The sequence below is a fragment of the Canis lupus genome, chromosome 2 (assembly GCF_048164855.1).
Source record: "Canis lupus baileyi chromosome 2, mCanLup2.hap1, whole genome shotgun sequence".
NCBI lineage: Eukaryota > Metazoa > Chordata > Mammalia > Carnivora > Canidae > Canis > Canis lupus.
In genome coordinates this window covers 85,724,936-85,746,555 of record NC_132839.1, presented here as the reverse complement: position 1 = coordinate 85,746,555, position 21,620 = coordinate 85,724,936, and the positions used below count along the sequence as shown (strand labels likewise).

Sequence of the window (21,620 nt, the reverse complement as noted above, 5' to 3'; positions counted from 1 at the left end):
AACTATAATACAAAACAGGAAACCAAACCCTTTTTGGATATAGCCAGACCCTCTTTGGATATAGCCATAATTATATTTAGGAGATATATATAATATATATAATAATGAATAATTCCCTGAGAGCAGAGTAAGCTCAAGTCTCCATGGGATAGAAATGCAGACTTGAAGGAATTTTTCATTCTTCAAATTCTTGAAAGAAGTGATGGGAGAGAGGAGCCAGGAAGAATCTGATCTATCCAAGATGGCAGATTAAGAGTTCAAAGATTAGGAACAGCTGGGGAGAACAAGAGACCAGAGATCAGAAAGCAGGATTTTCTTGGGCAAAAGCCAAGAAAACCAGCTGGGAGGTGACCACTGTGTCAAAACAGCTTTATGCAGAAGCCAAAGAGGGAATGCAAATCTCTGATAGGAAAGAATTGTGAAGAGTAATAGAAAGTCTTGACAAGCAGCTTCTAGAACAGAGTTTTTAAGTTTTAAAAATATGACTGTCATCTTCCTATCAAAGTAGTGGAATCCTTTGCCTAGCACAGTGACTTGTATACAGTTGGTCACAAAAGAAAAAAAAATTGTTGATTTAATAGACTGGGAGAAAGAAAAGTAACAGTATCTCAGAAGCCAAAGAAAAAGTGGTGATTTCTAATACAAAAAGAATGATTTTTTAGGGTTTAAGTAAACACTTTATTGAACTATAACATGCATACAGAGAAGTTACAAATCATACACCATAATAAATTATTAGCTCCCCCTAACCACCACTGAGAGTAAGAAACAGAACATCACCAATTCCCTAGACATTGCCTTTGAGCTCTCTCCTAGCCACTACCCCCGCCAGAGTAATCACAAAGCAACATAGATTCGTTTTAGCTATTTTTAAACTTTGTATAAATTAAAATCACACAGTATGTACTCTTTTGTATCTGGCTTCTCTCATTCAACATTGTGTTTTTAAGATCCTTCCATGTTGTTTCATGTATTTTCACTGCTGTATTGTATTCCATTATATGATTATAGCACAATTTACTTATCTATTCTATTGTTGATGGACATCTAGGATTAGTACAGATTGGAACTACTAAGAATAGGGCTGCCATAAACATCTTAGTAAATGTCTTTGGATGAACATATGTAAGTTTACATAGGGTCTCCATCAAGAAGTAGAATTACTACAGGTATCTTTATTTTCAGCTTTAAGAGACATTATTAAACAGTTTCCCTGGGAAGCCCAGGTGGCTCAGCAGTTTAGCGCCACCTTCAGCCCAGGACCTGATCCTGGAGACCCGGGATCGAGTCCTACACTGGGCTCCCCACATGGAGCCTGCTTTTCCTTCTGCCTGTGTCTCTGTCTCTCTCTCTCTCTCTCTCTCTCTCTGTCTCTCGGGAATAAATAAATAAAATCTTTAAAATAAATAAATAAATAAACAGTTTTCCAAGTGGTTATAACAACTATGTTCTACTAACAATATATAGTTCCAGTTGCTCTACAGCCTCACCAACTTTGAGTGGTCTTTTAAATTTTAGATATTCTGGTGCGTGTGTAATGGTCTTACATTGTAATTTTAATTTGCATTTTCCTGATGACTAACAAGGCTAAGTGAACATTTTTCCTTTGGTTGAAGAGTTCAATCATATCCAAGGTAAAATATCTAACAATACAAGAGTATAGGGGTGCCCAGCTGGCTCAGGAGAGCAAGCAACTCTTGATTTCTCAGTGTCATGAGTTCAAGTCCTACATTGGGCATGGAGGCTACTTAAATATATATATATATTTATAAAATAAAGCCCATGGTATTAGTTTCCTAAAGCTATCATATCAAAGTACCACAAACTAGGTGTTTTACAATAGAAATTTATTTTCTCAAAGTTCCAGAAACTAGAAGTCTGAAATCAAGGTGTTGGCAGGGCCCCACTTTCTCTAAAACCTATATGGGAGTCCTTCCTTGCTTCTTCCTTGCTTCTAGTGGTTTATCAGCAAAATTTGGCATTCTTTGGTTTGTAAAAGCACCACTCCAATCTTCCGTCTTCATGTGATGTTTTCCGTATGCGTCTGTCTTCGCATGCCTGTCTTCTTATAAAGACACAAATAATATTGGATTAGGGGCTCTCCCTACTATGATATCTTAGTTATATCTGCAACCGTTCTATTTCCAAATAAGGTCATGTTCAGAGGTTCTGGGGGGTTAGGGCTTGAAAGTATCTTTTTCTGGTGACACAGTTCAAACCATAACACTCCTCTTAACTTTTTACTCTTAATAATTTAGTACATATCCTAGAGAAAATCCCTGTGCATTTATACATGTATGTATATAGTATGTATATGTGTGTTTACATATACACAAGCATATGCCATATATTATCACATCATGGATGCTGACACTTTTTATTTTTAAAACATTTTATTGTGTTTTTAAAATATCTAACATCAAAAATAAATAAATAAATAAATACATAAATAAATAAATAAATAAATAAATAAATATATCTAACATCAAATATACCACTTTAACTATTTTTAAGTGTAGAATTCAATGGTGTCAAGCACATTCGCAATTTATGCAACCATCACCACTATCTGTTTCTAGAATTTTTCATCATTCCAAACAGAAACTCAGTACCTATTGAGCAATAACTCCTCATTCTTTCCTCCCCCATCCCCTAGTAATCTCCATTCTACTTTCTGTTCCTATAAATCTGCATATTCCAGATACCTCATGCAATATTTGTTCATTTTTGTCTGACTTATTTTCTTATTTTACTTAGGCTAGTGTTTTCAAGGTTCATCCATGATGTAGCAAGACTCAAAAAGTCATTCCTTCTTAGGCTGAATAATATTCTTCTATTGTGTGTATAGACCACATTTTGTTTATCTACTAATCTACTGATGGACATGGCCTCTTTCCATATTTTGTTATTGTGAATAATGCTGCTTTGAGCACTGGTGTACAAGCATCTGTTTTGAGTGCCTGTTTTTTATCCTGCTATACTGCTTTTGCCACTTAATAAATTGTGGCCATGTCTTCAAGTCAGGACAGATGGGGCTACCCCATTTTTTTCACCACTTGCTTTGTATTCCATAGTATGATGGATGTGAGGATGACATTCTATGGAAGTAAAATTTATCCTGCCTGGGGATGCTTGGGTGACTCAGTGGTTGAGCATCTGTCTTCGGCTCAGGTCTTGATTCTGGGGTCCTGAGATCGAGTCCCGCATCAGGTTCCCCGCAGGGAGCCTGCTTCTCCCTCTGCCTGTGTCTCTGCCTCTTTCTCTGTGTCTCTCATGAATAAATAAATGAAATCTTAAAAAAAATTATCCCACCTGGGTGGTGAAAATGAAGAAAGAATCTGAGACTATACAATGCAAATGTAAGTTTTCTCAAAGTGGGTTTTGTGGAACCCTGTGATTTCCCAGACATACTCTTATAAGTCCACACGTTTTTTTATAAAGTGCAATTTTGTGCTTTCATTTTTGAGATAATCTAAAATGTAGTTATAAGCATTATTCGGATCATCTGCATGAGCAGCTGTTAAGTATTGCCAACCCACGTTGGTACCCTAATTTATGGGCAGTTTCTATAATTGTCATGATGCCAAGTCAAGGATAACACAAAAAGAATAGAGGTAGACCTAGCAAGTTCACTCTGTTACAGAGCCAGTGATGTCATGTGCACTATAGGAATGAAGGTGTTGAAGTAGCTCGAATAGAAGAAAGTAGAAGAATGGGACCATCACAGAGTCACAGTAGTGAGAATTTGAGTAAAAAGAACCTGTGACAGTAGTCAGTGCTATTTTCATGGGGGGTGGGGGGTGGGGGGGAAAGGCTGCAATAATGTGGACCGAAGAATTTCTCTAGAAATATTTGAATTTAATTTTTTAAAATTTTCCTTTTATGGTTTGAATTTAATTTTTAAATTCACTCTGGGTTCTATTATTGCACATGTCAAAGCTGTAAACACAAGGAGTCTATAACTAGTTTTCTATTTATATATTTTATTTATTTTTTTTTAGACACTATTTTTTTTTTTAATTTTATTTATTTATGATAGTCACACAGAGAGAGAGAGAGAGAGAGAGAGGCAGAGACACAGGCAGAGGGAGAAGCAGGCTCCATGCACCGGGAGCCTGACGTGGGATTCGATCCCGGGTCTCCAGGATCGCGCCCTGGGCCAAAGGCAGGCGCCAAACCGCTGCGCCACCCAGGGATCCCTATTTATATATTTTAAAGTTGCGTCCTTTGAAAGGTAATTTAAATCAATGATACATGTTTATTCCCTATCAAAAAGTTCCATACGTTGCTCAAGTCTGAGAAACACTAACCTAGCAGTTAACTTGATGCAGAATTTCCAGACCACAGCCGTCACGATGGGAAATGTCAGCACAAACAGCTAAATAGGTCTTTGGCCGGAGAACATCAGTTTTTGAATGTGAATATGGATTTATATGTAAATGTTACTCTATGCCAAAGTCAGAATGAATGATTCATGACATCGGGCATATCCGAAAGATCGGGCCCAGGAATTAGGCTGGTTTTCCATCCTGCCCTGTTTCCACCACATCTGAACCCCAGCTGCCTCTTTTCCAAATGAGAGATCGATAACAGTACCAAACTTGCATGTCTGCCTAAGGATTGTGTGTAACATATTGAAAGCATCTGGGGGAGTATTAGGGGTGTTCAGTGACAGCTACTGATAGGACAGGGTCATTTGAGCTGTAGGTTTTGAGCATGTTCCATGAGCTTTATGTCATGCTTAAGCCTTTTCCACACATGGGAAAATATTCTCAACTGGGTAACCGAATACTACACGTATAATCAAAGTCATATTTACTAATGCTATTATTATAGGATGCAAAAATACAAAAAAACAAAGTAAAAACTCTTAAAGTCTCATTAATTGAATTTTTAAAACTATTTCTTTTATTTATTTGAGAGAGAGAGAGCACAAGCGGGAGTAGGTGGGCAGAGGGAGAGGAAGAAGCAGACTGCTCGCCAAGCAGGGATGTGGGGCTAGATCAGGCTGAGTTCATGACCTAAACTGAAGGCAGATGCTTAACTGACTGAGCCACCCAGGTGCCCCATTAACTGAATTTTTATCAACTCTTCCTGGTTGGTTAAATTCTGCAGAGCAGATATTTCAACTCTCAGTGTTAGAACTATCTCTAACGTCTGCCGATCCACTTTTACACGGAATATATTGTGGTCTTGCCCCTGCAGCCCTGGTCATGAATAAAATCATGGAAATATGAATGTCTACATGGATATATATCTATAAGGCGTACGCGAAGTTGAGCTAAACCTATGCTGACTTCAGACCATAAACTGGAAGCTTGTTGTATTTTATAACCCTGGCATCTGTTTGCTTTCTTGTGATTATTTTTATTCCAAAATTGGAGTGACATAAGGTAGAGATTCTGGTCCCTCTCAGTTTACAAACAGTAATCATATTTTAAACAGGTACACGGCCTAAAACAACATTAATGAAAAATGATGATCATCATGTTGAAGGGTTTTGGAATGTTGCTTTACTTAGACATTCCATCTTTCCCCTTATTAGTAATAAAAATGTTGAGTAATAAGTAATAAGGTTGGGGACATGCCTAATGGTGTTTTCCCTTAGCACCAGAGTCTGTCCACTTCCTCCCAACTTTACTGCAACCATATGGTCCACATCATCCTGCACCTAAGTAAGTCCTGTAGCATCTTAGTTGGTTTCCTTGCTTCTACTCTAGCCCCTTCCCCATACAATACGTCAGAGTGGCCTTTCTTAACTATAAATCAAATCATGTCACTGCCTGCTTAAGACTCTCCAACTGTTCCCACTGCACATAGCATAAAACCCAATCCTGACTGCGGTCCTACAGCCGTGCCTGATCTGGCCCATGCCTTCCCTCTCCCACCACCACTGACACCACTGTCCCTCTGGCTCACCATGCTGCAGGGTCACACCTTTTCTCTCCTCAAATACTCCTAATACATTCCCACTTGAGAGCTATGTCCTCTGCCTAAAAATGCTGTTTTATAACGTTTGCATGGTTATTTCCTTCACGTCACTCAACTAACTCCTTAGAGACTTCCTTCCCCACACATGCCATCACCCTGAGTTTACCACCTTGTTTTATTTCCTTTAAAGCTCTCAGTACTCTGATTTCATCCCTACCTTTTATTGGGAACTACCTTATGCTTTGATATCTCCCTACCTTAGACTATAAGCTACTGGAGTGTCTTGTCACTAAATGCCTAATATGAAGCCTAATGAAGGCACAGTGTCTTGTCACTAAATGCCTAATATGAAGCCTAAATGAAGTGGAAGTGAATGGAAGTCTTTCAGCAACATTGTTTGAATGAATGAATGAATGAGTGAGTGAATGAATACCCAAGTTCAGGAATCACCTAAGTTCTAGTCCTAGCTTGGTTGCTGAGTAATGGAGTAACCTCTGGCAGGTACTGAACCTCTTTAGGCCTCAGATTTCCCTATGAAATATATTTAGTAAGCTAGACTAGATGATCATTGAGGGCTCTTCTTGTTTAATACTTCCGTGGTCTGTATTCATTTATTATTTCCCCCTTTCCTTACCTTCCTTCTCTGTCTCTCTTTCTCTGTCTCTGTCTCTCTCTCTCTCTCTTCCTCAGCAGCACTCCCTTGGATTCATAAATAGTTCTAAATCAGTTGGAGATATTTTATGCATAAACACAGAGTTCTCAAGGATGTATGGTCTGTAGACACTGAACTGTCATCACAACCACATGTTGTAGTGTTTATTTTCCTGCCCAGCCAGCCCCATCAGAACCACACCCTCCACTGCCAAGCCACAACCCCACCCTGCCTTTGGAAATAAAAATGGAATAGCAGGCTCCCTGGCTTTTGGAAAGAAAAAAAATAATAATAAAAAAGCTGCATAAATTTCAGCCAGTATGATGTTTCTGGAGAAATCAGGGTGTCACTGACAGGATTGACAACTTTATAAAATTTCTTAATATAATAAAGTCTGTGAAGACAATAGGGACAAATTTTAGATACTGCCAAAGATAATTTATTTTTCCTTTTTTTTTTTTTTAAGAGAGAGTGAGGAGGGGGTGGTGGGCAGACGGAGAGAGAGAGAAAGAGAATCTTAAGCAGACTCCATGCCCAGTGCACAGCCAGAGCTCAATCTAATGACCCTGAGATCATGACTTAAGCCCAAATCAAGAGTCGGATACCTAACCCACTGAGCCACCCAGGTCATGCATGCCTGCCAGAGATAATTTCCAAATTACTTTTTCTAGTCCACTCTTAATTATAGTTCTACCCTTAAACATGCTAAACTTTTAGCCATTTAGTTTATACTATGCTAGAAGTATACATTTAAAAATATATAAAAATGATTAGAAAGCAACACTACACAGTGGAATGTACACCATTCCTTATTTCAGATCCTGTGAAAAATGGTCTCAGGAAATGAAAAAGGAATGTTTTCCCATGTCTAGAAGAGCTGAAGTCAATACCCAGCTGCAAGGATAGATTTTTAATTTGCTTGGAAATGTATATCTGCAAACCGAGTTTTTAAAATTTTAAAAGCCACTTGGAAACTTAGAATCACAGCATTTATGAGCTTGGAGAACACTGTACCTTCATTTAACAAATGAGGAAATTGAAACTCAAAGAGATCAAATGACTAGACTAAGGTCATAAAGCTCATTGGTGCTAGACCTGGAACTAAACCTCTGGTCTCCTACTTGGTAGTTCCACGATTTCCTCATCATTATATGATACTGCCTTTATGACTCTGTAATTACCTGCAACTTTTGATCCTGGGTACCAACCCAGAATATGGTCGATCGGGATATAAAATGATTACTCCATTAACTGAGAAGCCACTTGAGGAATTACAGTATTAGTTGTTATGCTGTTGTTACAGCAATTCCTAATATTTGTTGAGTTTATGTGTCAGGTACTGCACTGGGTGTGTTATTTGCCTGATCCTATTTAATCTACATGTAGTCCAGGGGCATAGATAATAATAAGATCATTAAAATTTATGTGTCATTCACTTTCCTAAGATTTTTTTTTAAGATTTTATTTATTTATTCATGAGAGACACAGAGAGAGAGGCAGAGACACAGGTTGAGGGAGAAGCAGGCTCCCTGTGGGGATCCTGATGCAGGACTTGATGATCTCCAGATCCCAGGATCACGACCTGAGCCAAAGGCAGATGCTCAATCACTGAGCCACCCAGGAGCCCCTTTTCTAAGATTTTTACATCAATAAATAATTTATTCCTCAAAACTATCCTATAAAATAATATTATTACTCCTATTTACAAATAAAGAAACTAAGTCAGAAAGAGGTTGGGTTTTGCTCAAGTTCAGACTCAAGTACATACCTTTAAACCAATGTGCAATCTGCTTCTCTATGCTCTACCATCTACTCATTTGTTTCTACTTTCCCATCACCAAACTGTTAGGAGAAATAATAAGTAGCTAGCCTGGGCTGCTTCTCCCTGTATCCACCCATCTTCTCAATAGTAGCTGGCAGTAGAGACATTTAAAGATAGAGGAACCAAAAAGAAGAGAAAGCCATCTACAATCTGAGTATCTCGGACAATCCAGGATCTTACTATCTTATCAGCAATGTGTAAACTTCAACAGGTTTCAGGGTATGGCCTCCAAATTATGTTTTCTATCCATGGTGGCCTGGTATAAAAACATAATCCGTAAATTACTGTGTGAGCTAGATTCTTTCTGCAAGAAGGAACAGAGACACTCATGTTATGTCAGTTAGTGGGGAAATGATGTGTTGCTAACAACATATGGAGAAGCAGGGAAACACAAAAAATGGTCTCCGCAGCCGCACAGCCAGGCCTCACAGAGCAGCATTCATTTTTCTTCAGGCTGCAATAGCAGCTCTAGTCAGCCAACAGCAATTCCAGTTGTCTACCGGAGTGATGACTTGACATCTCTGTTGGCCATCTGTCTCATAATCTGCTCACTGTCAATGGACTTTTCTCTATGTCTTCTCTACCTCTTTTTGCTCCTGCCTCTGCTCTGGATCTCTCTTCTTTTGCCTCTATTTATCAGCTATGGCTTTTTTCTGTAGGACTTACAATCAAACTCCAGAAGGAAAGGGGGTCTGACCGGGAAAATGAGTAGACCTATCAGTTCACCAAATAGATGATGCTTCCATCATGCAGAATACTTACATCGAGCTATCTCAAAGTCTATCAATGGCTGTGTATCACCCACCTCCCCAAGCTGGGACAGACTCCCAGGTCCACTAGCTGCAGCCAAGGTAGCAGGATCACACAGAGCAAAGCCTGGACCTGCATGTCTAGCAGGGAATATGGAGCATGGCAGGTTCTATATATGTTTTGTCTGCTACAAATACAAATCCTCTTTCATGTACTTAGAGTGCTAATCAGAACAAAAAAATATATATTAAATTTAAGAATAAACCAAAAAATAAAGGGTCATTGCCAACTATTCTCTTATTGCTAGAGTTCCATTTTTGGCTGTGACAAACTCCAAACTGAACATCATACACTTTTTTTTTAATGCTCTTGAACATAAGCTCTCTCACCTGTTGAATCTATAGCCAAACAGTTTAGTTGACTCAGGATACAAAAAAAGCAGCTGTTACCTGTCTGGGTTCTTTTTTAAAGAATTTATTTATTTATTTATTTAGTTAGTTAGTTAGTTAGTTAGTTAGTTAATTTGACAGAGAGAGAGAGAGAGAATGCACATAAGCTGGCAGAGGGGCAGAGGAAGAGGAAGAAACAGACTTCCTGCTGAGCAGGGAGCTGAACCCAGATATGGGGCTCCATCCCAGAACCCCAGGATCATGACCTGAGCTTAAGGCAGATGCTTAACCAACTGAGCCACCCAGGTGCCTTATCTGTCTGTTCTTTTGTAACCCAGAAGCTCTGATAATTCTAACATTTCAAAATGGCCAAATATTGAAGGGTTTTTGGCCAATATTTTGGCCAATTGTTTTGTTGATGGCATTGACTTAGGAAGAGATGGAAATAATAGTACCCTGTAGTCCATTTTGCATTTTGGAAGTGCTCTTCATTGAAATGCCACTCTTTCACTCCTTTGTACTTCTGCAGGGCTCTGACTAACCATAAAATGCAAATCCTTCACAGCTCTGCTGAAAGCTCCTTTCCTTTTCCATGAGGCCATTTTGGTTTTTCTAAATCCACCTGGATTCCTTTTTTCCTCTGAACTCACTATGGTTCATTAGCTGTGCTGTTCATGCATGACACCTCTTACTATAATTGCTTTTAGGAATCCATGAATTTTTACTTGTTGATGATAAACTCCTTGAGGGCAGAGAAAACGACCAATGCCTTATCCTCTAAGCCACTTAAAACAATATCTTGCACATAAAATGTATGAAAAAAAATACAGGAGGGGGGAGCATGAGAAAAGGCATGATTGTGCCCACTTAAAGTTAAAATACAGCTTTTGGAATTGAGGAAAATCTTGCACTGACTCATGGTGGCACTAAGCCAAAGTGCAGAAGCAAACAAACTATTTAAAGGTAGAAGAAGAGAAAGAATGAGAAGACACGGGAAAGAAAGAGATGCATCAGCTGGAGGGCTAAGATGAGTGGATAAACAGGAAAGAGAAGGAGATTCTTTCTAAAAGAGAGGAAGGTTAGGGTGCCTGGGTGGCTCCATTGGTTAAGTGTCAAACTCTTCATTTTGGCTCAGGTCATGAACTCAGGGTGGTGAGATCAAGCCTGTGTTGTCAGGCTTCATGCTCAGTGGGGAGTCTGCTTTTCACTCTCTCTGCTCCTCCGCCTGCTCACTCACTTGCATGTGTTTATGAGCATTCTCTCTCTCCCAAATAAATAAACCTTATAAAAAATAATAAAAATAAAAGAGAGGGAGGTGGAAGATAAGAGCAGAAGAAGAAGGCAGAAATGTGTTTTTACAATCTCTTTGAGAAAATGCTTTATGGCAACCAGAAGAGCTAATTTGGGCTTTGGGAAGTAGAGAAGAAATGGGGAAGGTTCTATCCTTTGGTCAAAGGTAAGAGAACTGAGAAAAGTAAAAACAGGATAAAGGGGAAGAAGAGAGGGAAGTGGTTGGTCCTTTTTTGGTGATTAAAATTATTCCAAACAAAATCTGTTTTTGACAATTTGCAAAATCAAAGGGAAAAAAGAAAACCACAATGAAAGGAACTTCAAAGTCTAGATTATACTTTTCTTATTACGATGGAATACTTCACTATACTTATGAAGTTACTTCCACCTTCTACTTTATTCTAATGATGATGTAGACCCAAATAGCACCCTGAAATATCAAGTGCTCTATCAACACCAGGAATGTGACCAGGTATGTGATGCTTTGAGTTAGAAATTCTGTGCAATTTGGATAATTGTAGGCAAAACTTCTAACACATGAATATAAATTGTTTGTCATTGTGGAAGAACTTTTCCAACATTTTATTTTTTTATTTTTTTATATAAATTTATTTTTTATTGGTGTTCAATTCTTTTCCAATATTTTAAACCAGAACTTTCAAATGACTGTCTAATCTAGCAATGTTCTATGGCCATCCTAAATCAGATTCCTATCATGCAAAAGTATCAGAGAAAATTCATTCTAAGTTTCTTTAAATTAGAAAGTAAAGATACAGGTGTAACATTTTTTCCCTTTGTTTTTAGGATACCTTTCTCCTCCAGTTTCCTTTTACCATTCTGACTGCTACTCTCTGAGTTTTCTTTGAAGCCTCCTCTTCCTAGATTCTTCCATTACGTTGGTATTCCTTGGGAGTCCATGTTTTACCCTCTGCGTTTCTGACACTACACCATCTTGTTTGCTTTACTTCCCTTAGTTTAATTATTATTTAGAGGGAGAAGACTCCCCAAAGTCTACCTGCCACCTAATCCTTCTCTACAGAGTTTCAGAAACATAATTCCAACAGTCTGGACATCTCTAGTGTGGTCTTCAGGCACCATGAATTTCTTATGTCCAAAATTTTCTTATCTCCCCACCAAAACTTGTCCTTTTTCCTCTATGCTCCTACACCAGCATTATCATCCATCAGGTTTCCCAAAGCAGAATCTTGGATATTATCTTTATTTATTTATTTATTTATTTATTTATGGATATTATCTTTAATTTCTTCTTCTACACATCCATTTACCTGGTCTTTTGGATCCCATTGGTTGGGCCTTTCTTGAACGGTCTACTTCTACCAGTCTCAGGAGACTGAATTATCCTCACAGCTCCACAATAAAATCTTCCTGACTTTCCTTTCCCAGATTATGTCAGGTGCCCCAACTGTGCTCTTGCATTGCACTCTGTGCCTCCCTTTTACAGTATATATTGGTTTATGCTGTGCTGAGCTGATGTAACAAATAGACCCAAATATGTAACCACTCAGTCATTAGGAACTAATTCCTGCCCACATAACACTCCTGGGCTGGGATTCAGGTTGTCAGACCAACGTGTCTCCACACATTTAGAGAACAAGGCTCCTCTTGCTTTACTTCCCTTCCACTCCCTATCCAAGTCCTTGCTAGACTTCAGTCACACAACCGCACCCAACTGCAAGGGAAGCTGGGAAATGCAGCTTTTCTGTCCACGTGGATGAAGAAGCAAACAACAGATGTAGGGGGAGGGCCATCTCTGCCACAGTAGAACTTATCACAGTTGTAATTTTACATTTTTTGTATAATTCTATCATTATCTCTATTTCCTTCCCCCGATTGTAAACTTTGTGGAGATAGGTGCATTTTCATCCACAGTTTGGTCCCAGTATGCCTCCGTAAATATGTGTTGAATTAATCGATACATCCTTATTAATCTCCATCTCTAGCATGTCCAGCCCAGAGCACTGCAGCAACTTTTAACAGACTGTCCTCTTTGCTCTCTCTGTAGCGTCTGTCCTCCATAGCGTTTGTCCTCTATAGAGTCTGTCCTCCAGATTGATCTTTCTAAACTGCACAGTTGACCCTGCCATTTCTTCTACTTTACAATTCTTCAGCAGACTTGCATTGCCTTCTGAACTCTTTATCTGGCCATGTAATTCCCTTCCTGATCATCTTTCTAGCCTTCTCATTGCTGTTCTCTTTCCCCCTTCCCTCGCATCACGTACGTGTGGGCGGTCACTCACCCTCTCACACTTGATCTTAGCCAAAAGGCCGAGAAGCCATTCTCACTCACCCTCTCTCACACACTCTCCCTCTCCATCCTAGTCGCACTGAAACACTGACACTTGCCCCATGCCCACCCTACCTCTACCCTCCCCACCCCCTGCCCTACAACTGCTCATGTCTTTGAGTTTCAGCTAAGCTTCTCACTAAACTAGGAATGCCCATTAACCCCCGAGATGGTGTTAATGCCCTTCTCCTGTGCTCCCATGGCCCTCTGCCCACTGTAAGAGGTATTTTATGGTTTCCTAAAGTTATTAAGCCCTTCTTCCTCAGCAGACTGTCCTGACACATCTTGTTCCCTGTAGAGCTCCTAGCACTTAACACACTGGGTAGCACAAAATCTATATACCGGAAACAGAGGATGGATTGAAGGAGGGAGGAATGGATCGGTAGATAAATGACATTTCGTAGAAGGAGAGTTGTAAGCCACAAAGTTTCCAAAAAACATCAGTCATCACTGGTAGCATCTGTTACAAAAGCTTCAGTGGTAAAAACATCAGGTAAAATTATACTAAAGGTAGAAGTGCCAATTATCAAAAAAGTTTTCCAAATTTCTTTCCATAATCTGAACCTCTTCATCACCATCTTATTGCAAAAATTCCAAAGAGGTGCTTTTCTTCTCTTCCATAATAACATTAATTTTTAAAACCCAAATAGCCTTATATCTGTACCTTCTGATGATGCAAATCGTCAACCAGTTGTCTCTTCTCTCGAGTTCAAGGTAGAACAGGGGATGGGTTTATCCACCGTTTATCTTACTTGCTCTTCCTGGGGCTCCCAGAGGCTGGTGGATCTCTAAATCTGTAAAATAGAAGAGGATCTGATTTTGTTTCAGGTCACCTTTGCCTGTGTGTGCTCCCGAGCCGTGGAATCTGGAGAGGGTGGGGCTTGGAGATGAGCCAAGGCTTGTCCAGGGTCCAGCCTTCCAGTGTAGATGCAATTCAGTAGCCAGAAGAGCAGACTCCCAATTTAGGAATTTGCCAAAGACACTGCCCAAGGATCATTCCTGAGTTCTTCTGACTGTGTTAGACCAACTAAAAAAAAAAAAAAAAAAAAAAAAAAAGCAGCAACCTGTATTCATATGTAAATGTCAGCGTGTTCTATCATCACCTGAGCAAGAACAATAGATTTCTAAGGGCACATTATTGCCAAAGGCAAATGAATGAATTTAATAGGCATTCACAGGGCAGGAAACTTTACAATTTCCATGTAAGAGTAACAGCTACTTGCAGAAGTCAGATTGAAAAGATCCTCTGACTTAATTGATCCCGATTCCATCTGACCGTCCTATAATAATAACTGAATATTAAAAAAATAGTACTAAGTGTAAGCTTCTAAACCAGTGTCTCTATTCCAAGGATTTCACTGAATCTAAATATTCCTAAAACCCTGTTGATTAGTCTGTAAGCTGTTTTGATTTGTATACGGAGGGAAGAGGGGAAAGAACAGCACATGCTATGATTTAGCTTCAACTTCCTACCCTGCTTTATTTTCAGTCTCGTCAGAAAACCACGTTCCTTGCTTGCCTCACTCCTTTATTTTTTCCAAAGAAGTGTCCTCTTCTCTGTAAGGTCCTGGTCCAAAATAATCAGTATTGGAAGTTGGGCTGTTTTTGCTTCATTTCTGTGGTCTGAGTCATTCTCTCCAATACCAGGGTGCCCTTAGGGAAGATACAGAGGAAATGATGTAATTCTCTTTGGTCTCTCTCTTTCACGCTTTGGGCTTTTTCTTTGGGCCTGAGCCTTAATGAATCTGTTTCCTAATTAGCCAGCAAGGAGTACAGTGAACCACATGTGGATCCTCTGCTTCTCCCTTCTCCTCACTAAAGGCACACACGCTCTTTGCTCCTTCAGTGGGTTCAGGTGATTTTGCCAGAATTAGCACCTAAATCTTCTTAGCATCATTGTCAAGCAGCTGGAAGCAAAGGCATTTATTATGCCTATTTTATGAGCTGGAAACCAAAAAAGCAGAGCGTCTTGTCCAAGGTGGAGCAAGGCCGAAAGGAGAGGAGAGGGATCAGCAGCAGCAGAGGGGGGCGGAGGAGGGGGTGAGTATCTATCTCCCGGTCCCTGGGCTTCACCTCCCAGCCATGCCCTTTGCATGCAAATGTGGGAAGCAAAAGTCTAAATTCAGAAAATCTGTTGAGAACAGATTTCATGTACCACTTGATAGACGTGTGTTCAATCCTGGGCGTTTTAGACCCTGTACCATGTCATCATTCTAACTTTTTTTTTTTTCCATCATTCTAACTTTGAGTCAGTTTTATTCTTTTTCTCTGAAACCCAGCTTCTCTGGCTATTCTCCTGGTTTCTTAAATTGGCTATTGACAAATAAACACATGTGCTCTCGTTTGGTGGGAGGGGGAGCTGGGGTGCCTGGAGCAGGCTTTGCCACTGTACCCCCACTTCAGCTACCCAGACGACTACGGCACTTGGCCTTGCTCACAGCACTTTCTCAAATACCCTTCCCTCTGAGCCTTACAACTCGGTTATTTTAACTCCTGGCTCTTTCTGTTGAAATGATCTGTTCAATCTGTGTCTGTCTCCTCAACCGGAATTCAGCTTCATAAGGGCAGGGGCTCCATCTTAATGCTTTTCGATAACCCCAGCACCTTAAATTTTAGTGGAAGCCCATGAAATGATTCCTCGAACCACACGAAGGAAAAGGAGGAACAGGTGAAGGGTGGTAGGAGGAGGAGAATCCAAGGGAGAGGAGTGAAGGGGAGGAAGGGGACAGGAATGCCTGAAGGAACAGAGAATTGAAACTGGCATCCCCAAAATGCTTTGAGGCAGCTAGCATTTACTGTTAAGAAGGATCCAGAATCTCAGAAGGAAGCAACACATTTATTAAAAAGTTACCAGAAAGATTCCCCGGAAACAAAGAATCCGGCCCATCGCGTAAGCTGGCTTGTTTCTCAACATGTGAAGTGGCCGGTATGGTGCTTAGGAGACCAATTCCTGACTCCTGACTCGGGGGGCAGGGGGGTGAGGGGAACCTCAGAGATTTTTTTAACAAGCATCTCAGGTGCTAGAGTTTGGAAAGCATTGCTTGGGTCTTTCCTGAGTGCCTTCATCCCCCTCTATCCCACCCAGGTCCAACTAGTGTGAAGCGGTTTTCATCAAAGCCCTAGCCCTCTGGCAAAGCCTGGTTTGTCAATTTGGAAAGACCCCCGAGACTCCAACACATAATCCATGATGCCCTGTTTCATTCATTCTGCACAGTGTCACCGTGATACACACACGTGTGCACACACATATACTTCCCACGTGCACAGACATGCACGGGTACACACGGTCACACAGTGCTCTCTGCGGGGCTGGTGCCTTGGGTCACTTACCTTGTCCTAGGATGTCTCCTGCCTAGGGCAGCCCTGACCAAGACTGGGTCTGGAAATTTGGTAGGGGAGTGAAAAGGCTGTTTAGGGCAAAAACTCTTTGGATGAAGTTCCTCATATTTCAGACCTTTGACTTCTGTTTTCTTTCCTTTTTTTTTAAAAGATTTTATTTATTTATTTATTTATTTATTTATTTATTTATTTATTTATTTATTTATTTGAGAGAGAGAGAGTGAGAGAGAATGAGCAGGGGATGGCAAGTCAGAGGAGAGGGAGAAGCAGGCAACTTGCTGAGCAGGGACCCCGATGTGGGGCTCAATTCCAGGACCCCCAGATCATGACCTGAGCTGATGGCAAACGTTTAACTGAGCCACCCGGGGAGGTGCCCCTGGCTTCTGTTTTCTAGAGAGAGAGAGAGAGAGAGAGAGTGCATGATTTGAAGACATGAGAAAATGAAAAGGTTAATTATGTTTTCTAAAAGTCACTACAGATTCGGTGACAGGCGAACTTGCATTTTGTCTTCATTTTTTCCAAAGTGATTCATTCTTGGTTTCTCACACCTGCTTAAAAAACAGGGCTTTCTTCTCTCTGTCCTTAGGGTGAGGGTGTGCCAACCATGTTTGGAACCCTGAGGTAGGTCTACCAACCAGGGGAGGGCTAGGTGGGGGTGGCGGTGGAGGAGAGCCTTATTTGACCGACATAATGTAGTCATTGTTTAAAAGCATACATTGCGCAGAAAGCCGTGGTTAGATTTGTGGTGTGACACGGGGAGCCCGATGCATTCCCCAAGAGCAAGACTTTCCATGCCCAAGGTGAATGTTTACACTGCAGAGGCTGCAATCCCTGTTCATACCGTAGGTTTCCCTTCCGTGAAGGCGGCTTGAAGCTGGGGAATTTCTGGCCCCCGGAGTTCTTCAAAGCAACCGGCCCCAAAGAGAAGGAAGGCTCCACAGGCCGAACTGACTTGTGCAAAGTGGCCCGCGTGGCCCAAGTTTGTGCCTTTGTAGGACTCTCTCTCTCTGCTCTCACTTCTCTTCTGGGTTGCCTCAGCCCCATTTTTTAAAACTCCTTGTCAGTTAATTCACATTTCCTGATTTGGCAAGCAGCCCCCCACCACCACCCCTCTTCTTGGGTAAAACTTCCTGAGCTGACATAAAGAGAGCTGTTACCTCACCCGTCGATGGCATTTAGGTTTAATGACATGAAGCCCCACAGTAGTTACCACTTTATAAAATTCAAGTGACTTTTTTTTTCTTGCTGGGCTCCCTGTTTTGCGAGGCCGGCGGGTTGGCCACCTCGGGGAGAGGGCGAGCGCGGCTGCAGGCCCAGACCTTGGCAGGCAGTGGGCAAGGGCCTTTCCAGCTCTAGGCAGCAAAGGGCAGCCGGCGGCACAGAGCTTTCTGGATTTCCAAGGCTCTTCGGGAATCTAAGAGAAGGAGGGCATAGACCCCAAGCCCACAGAAGAGCCGCTCTGTTAACCGTTTCGATGCCCGGCGATGGGCACGTGCCTTCAGGGCGGCTGGAGGCCCTGGGCCAGGGGGCCGTTGGCACCCCCGCCCCGGCAGCTCGCAGGGAGGAGAGGGCAGGGGTCATCGGAGGCCCCCCTGCACCCACTCTCCCAGGGCTCCCGCTTCGGCCCTTCTCCCTCCTGGAAAGCTGCCCACAACCAACAGGAGGCCACGGGCACTGACCCCTTGCAGGGGACCAGCTGTCGGGGCCCTGATCGCGGCCCCTGGCGCCGCCCGTGTCACCTCCGGTTTGGGGAAAGGGAGCGCAGTATTGGCCCACTCCGTTAGCACCTGTGGGTCCCTGCGTGGATGTTACCTGGTGGGTGGAGAGGCGATGGAGGCCCCAGGCTGCAGACGCAGGCCTCACCGCGATGCGTCCCCTGCCACCACCTCTGCTGCCGGTTGCCTCCTGGCCGGCTTGGCCCACGTGTCCCCAGCCCCTGCTCCGCTCTTCCCCTCTGCCGCCCACCCCCCGGCCCCGTGGCCCCTTAGAGTGGGGCCGCCGAGCCTCAGGAACCGGGGCGGCCGGTTGGGTTTGTCCCCCACTGCACCCTGGCCCGGCCCGACGCCCCACACGTAGCAGGTGCTCAAGACCTAGTGGTGGGATGATGAAGGAATTGAGGAATTTGTGAAACTCAAGAGAAGCTACAGGAAGGTAGGGTCTCTGATCAAGGAGAATCTTTCCAAAAAGTACCAGGGCCAGGGGACCCCTGGAGGGCTCAGCAGTTTAGCACCTGCCTTCCACCTAGAGTGTGATCCCCGAGTCCTGGGATCGAGTCCCCTGTCGGGCTCCCTGCGTGGAGCCTGCTTCTCCCTCTGCCTGTGCCTCAGCCTCTCTCTCTGTCTCTCTCTCTGTCTCTCATGAATAAATAAATAGAGTCTTAAAAAAAAAAAAAAAAACAAGCGCCAGGGCCAGAGTGGGGGGTGGAAGGCACGGAGATAGAGAACGTTTGAGCGAGGAGTTGGCTCCTCTGTCACTTCGTGCTTGCGTTAAACGAGCCAGTTAGATGTTCTTAAATGACGTCATCCGTATCTCAGAAATGGAGAAGCGAAGCATCGCAAGGCCCTAAGCCCACCCCAGGTCATGCAGAGAAAAAGCGGCAGACGGCGTCCGGCCCGCGTGACCTTCTACGGAAGTCCTTTCCACGCTGCTGCTGGGGTCCCCTGACTTCTAGCTGCCACCGAGCCGGGGCAGGGGCATCCTAAGCAGATTCAGTTAAAATGCACGAGGCCTGGATGCACATCCCAGCGTGGCTGCTCCCCGGGAGGCTGTGCAGGCTCCACGGCTCGGGGCTACCTGTTTCCTAGGAAGAAAATGAGGAGGTGGGGACCGAGCATCCTCATTGTACCTACTCCTCCCAGCGCCAGGCGGGGCAGCGAGAGAACACACCTGAACCAGTCCAGGGGATCCCTGGGGGGCTCAGCAGTTTAGTGCTGCCTTCGGCCCAGACCGTGACCCTGGAGACCCAGGATTGCGTCCCCCATGGGGCCCCCTGCAGGGAGCCTGCTTCTCCCTCTGCCTGTGTCTCTGTCCCTCTCTCTCTCTCTGTCTCATGGATAAATAAATAAAATTAAAAAAAAAAAAAAAAAAAAAAACAAGTCCAGAAGAAGAAATGAAAACCCGGGAAGGCTACATGCCTCGCTGTGTGGTTAAGCAACATGTTAAGTTGATGGTTTGGAGGAAAACCACCCGGGCTGGAGGTGTCTTGACATATCATAATTGTCACCACCTCCCTGAACCACGGTTTTATAGCTCACAAGAAATACTGACGTGCTAACTTGGAAGCTATTGCCCATGTAGAGTAGACCTACCTTTTATAGTTTTGGGTTTAAAACACCTTCTTCAGGATGATGAAACAAAGCCGTAGCCGTGTGGCTGATGGGGTCTGGGGGCTGAGGGGTCTGGCTCGGGCGACGCTGGCTGCCTCAGAGGATTGGAAGCCACCTGTGCTGGTGGGGCTGCTTCCCTGCAAGGACACAATCCGCAGAAGTCGATTAAAACACAGTCCAGGGACACCTGGGTGGCTCAGTGGTGGAGCGTCTGCCTTCGGCTCAGGGCATGATCCTGGGGTCACAGGATCGAGGCCCATATTGGGCTCCTTGCATGGAGCCTACTTCTCCTGTTTCTGCCTCTCTCTGTAACTCTCATGAATAAGTAAATAAAATCTTTTTAAAAAATTAAAACAACACAATCCGTGGAAAATCTCCAGTCCCCTTGGGCTCCAGGCTTATATGTGCTTTGTTGTTAATACACCCAAAATACCGTCTCTGTTGACCACGTCTCTGTTTCCGTGGGTTTTCTGGCTAAATGCTGTATGTGAAATATTTAAGAGTCCCTTAAATGGGAGAGAAAACAAGTCTTTGCTTCACTGTGACATCAGGCCTGACAGGAGCGGCGCTGATTGACATTTAATTGAGCGCACACTGTGTTCAGAAAACTTCTCACAAGCCAAGTGCCAGGTTGAGTGTCCCTGTATCTTCGGAGAAAGGCGATTTAGCAAAGAAATCCTTCTCTCTTTCCCTTGGGGCAAGCACAGAGTCAAGTAATACCTTCCTTCTTCAATCTGTGAGATTGGTTTCAATATTTTTTTTTTTTTCCTTTTGGCCAGACGGAATTCTGGCTTCACTGTTACAGAATCACCAGGCCGCATAGTTGTCTATTAAGTAAAAAAGCCAAACTTGTGAAAATTAGGCTCTGATCCCTCTCGGTAACACTAGCCCTCATGAAAAATCCAACATTTATGGAATTTCTTAGCTTATGATATAGGAATCTCCACTCCACCCCCTGCACCACCAGACCAGTCTCTCCCGGCTCTTGGGGTGAGCACTGGGCTGTAAGCCTGAGGGCGGTGGGGCCTTGTGGTCACCCTCGAGATGGGCATAGGTAGGTGCCAGCCAGCCTGAGCTGTAGAAAGCCCAGGGCAGCACCAGGGAAAATCTGATTTGTGGGGACACCTCGGGGGCTCAGGGGTTAAGCATCTGCCTTTGGCCCAGGGTGTGACCCCGGGGCCTGGGATTGAGTCCCCCATCGGGCTCCCTGCAGGGAGCCTGCTTCTCCCTCTGCCTCCCTCTCTGTGTCTCCCATGAATAAATAAAATCTTTTAAAAAAAAATCTGATTTGTGAAAAGCATGGGATGAAGCACGCACAGGCTTACTGGGGTGGTGGGAGCCCGTTCATCTCTTCTGCAGGATTTAAACTATCTAGGATAAAAAAGAAATTAACTTAAAAAAAAAAAACAACTATCTAGAATAGCCGCGATAGAGGCAAATGTTAGCAGAAGGAAGAGACTTCGTTTGTACATGTGGGCTCATATTTTTCCCTGAGAGAAATGCCCTCCTGACCTTCTCCAGCCCCAGAAGCACAGAGGAAGAATTTTGCTGGCGCGATTCATGTTTTTAAATGTATTATTTTCCCCCATAGGTTTCTGTCATGCTTTTAAGAATTGGCTTCGGTATCCTTATCATGTTTACAAGTTTTTTGTGCATGATATCTTCATGTTCTTTTTCCTGGTATTTATCTATATATATATATATATCTTATTTTCCAGGCTAGCTCCTTTGTTGAATATTTACCGAGCACCTACTATGTGCTACGCACTGTGTATAGCATTGTGATTGAGAATGCCAAAGGTTTATTTTCTTTTTG

The 21,620-nt window shown here is 42.9% G+C and overlaps 1 protein-coding gene and 1 long non-coding RNA gene across 4 annotated transcripts in view; one reads left to right on the top strand and one right to left on the bottom strand.

The window, feature by feature from the left end:
* Positions 1-21,620, top strand: part of RBPJ (recombination signal binding protein for immunoglobulin kappa J region) — a 225,513-nt gene that overhangs the window by 62,747 nt on the left and 141,146 nt on the right. The window lies entirely within an intron of this gene.
* On the bottom strand, positions 707-14,752 carry LOC140622862 (uncharacterized). Of its 2 annotated transcripts, none has more exons than XR_012022551.1 (3): positions 14,613-14,752; positions 13,804-13,933; positions 707-2,065 (listed from the first exon to the last, which is right to left on the bottom strand). It is a non-coding gene; the product is annotated as an uncharacterized lncRNA (long non-coding RNA). The 2 variants fall into 2 exon arrangements; XR_012022548.1 differs by having other exon boundaries at positions 707-2,062.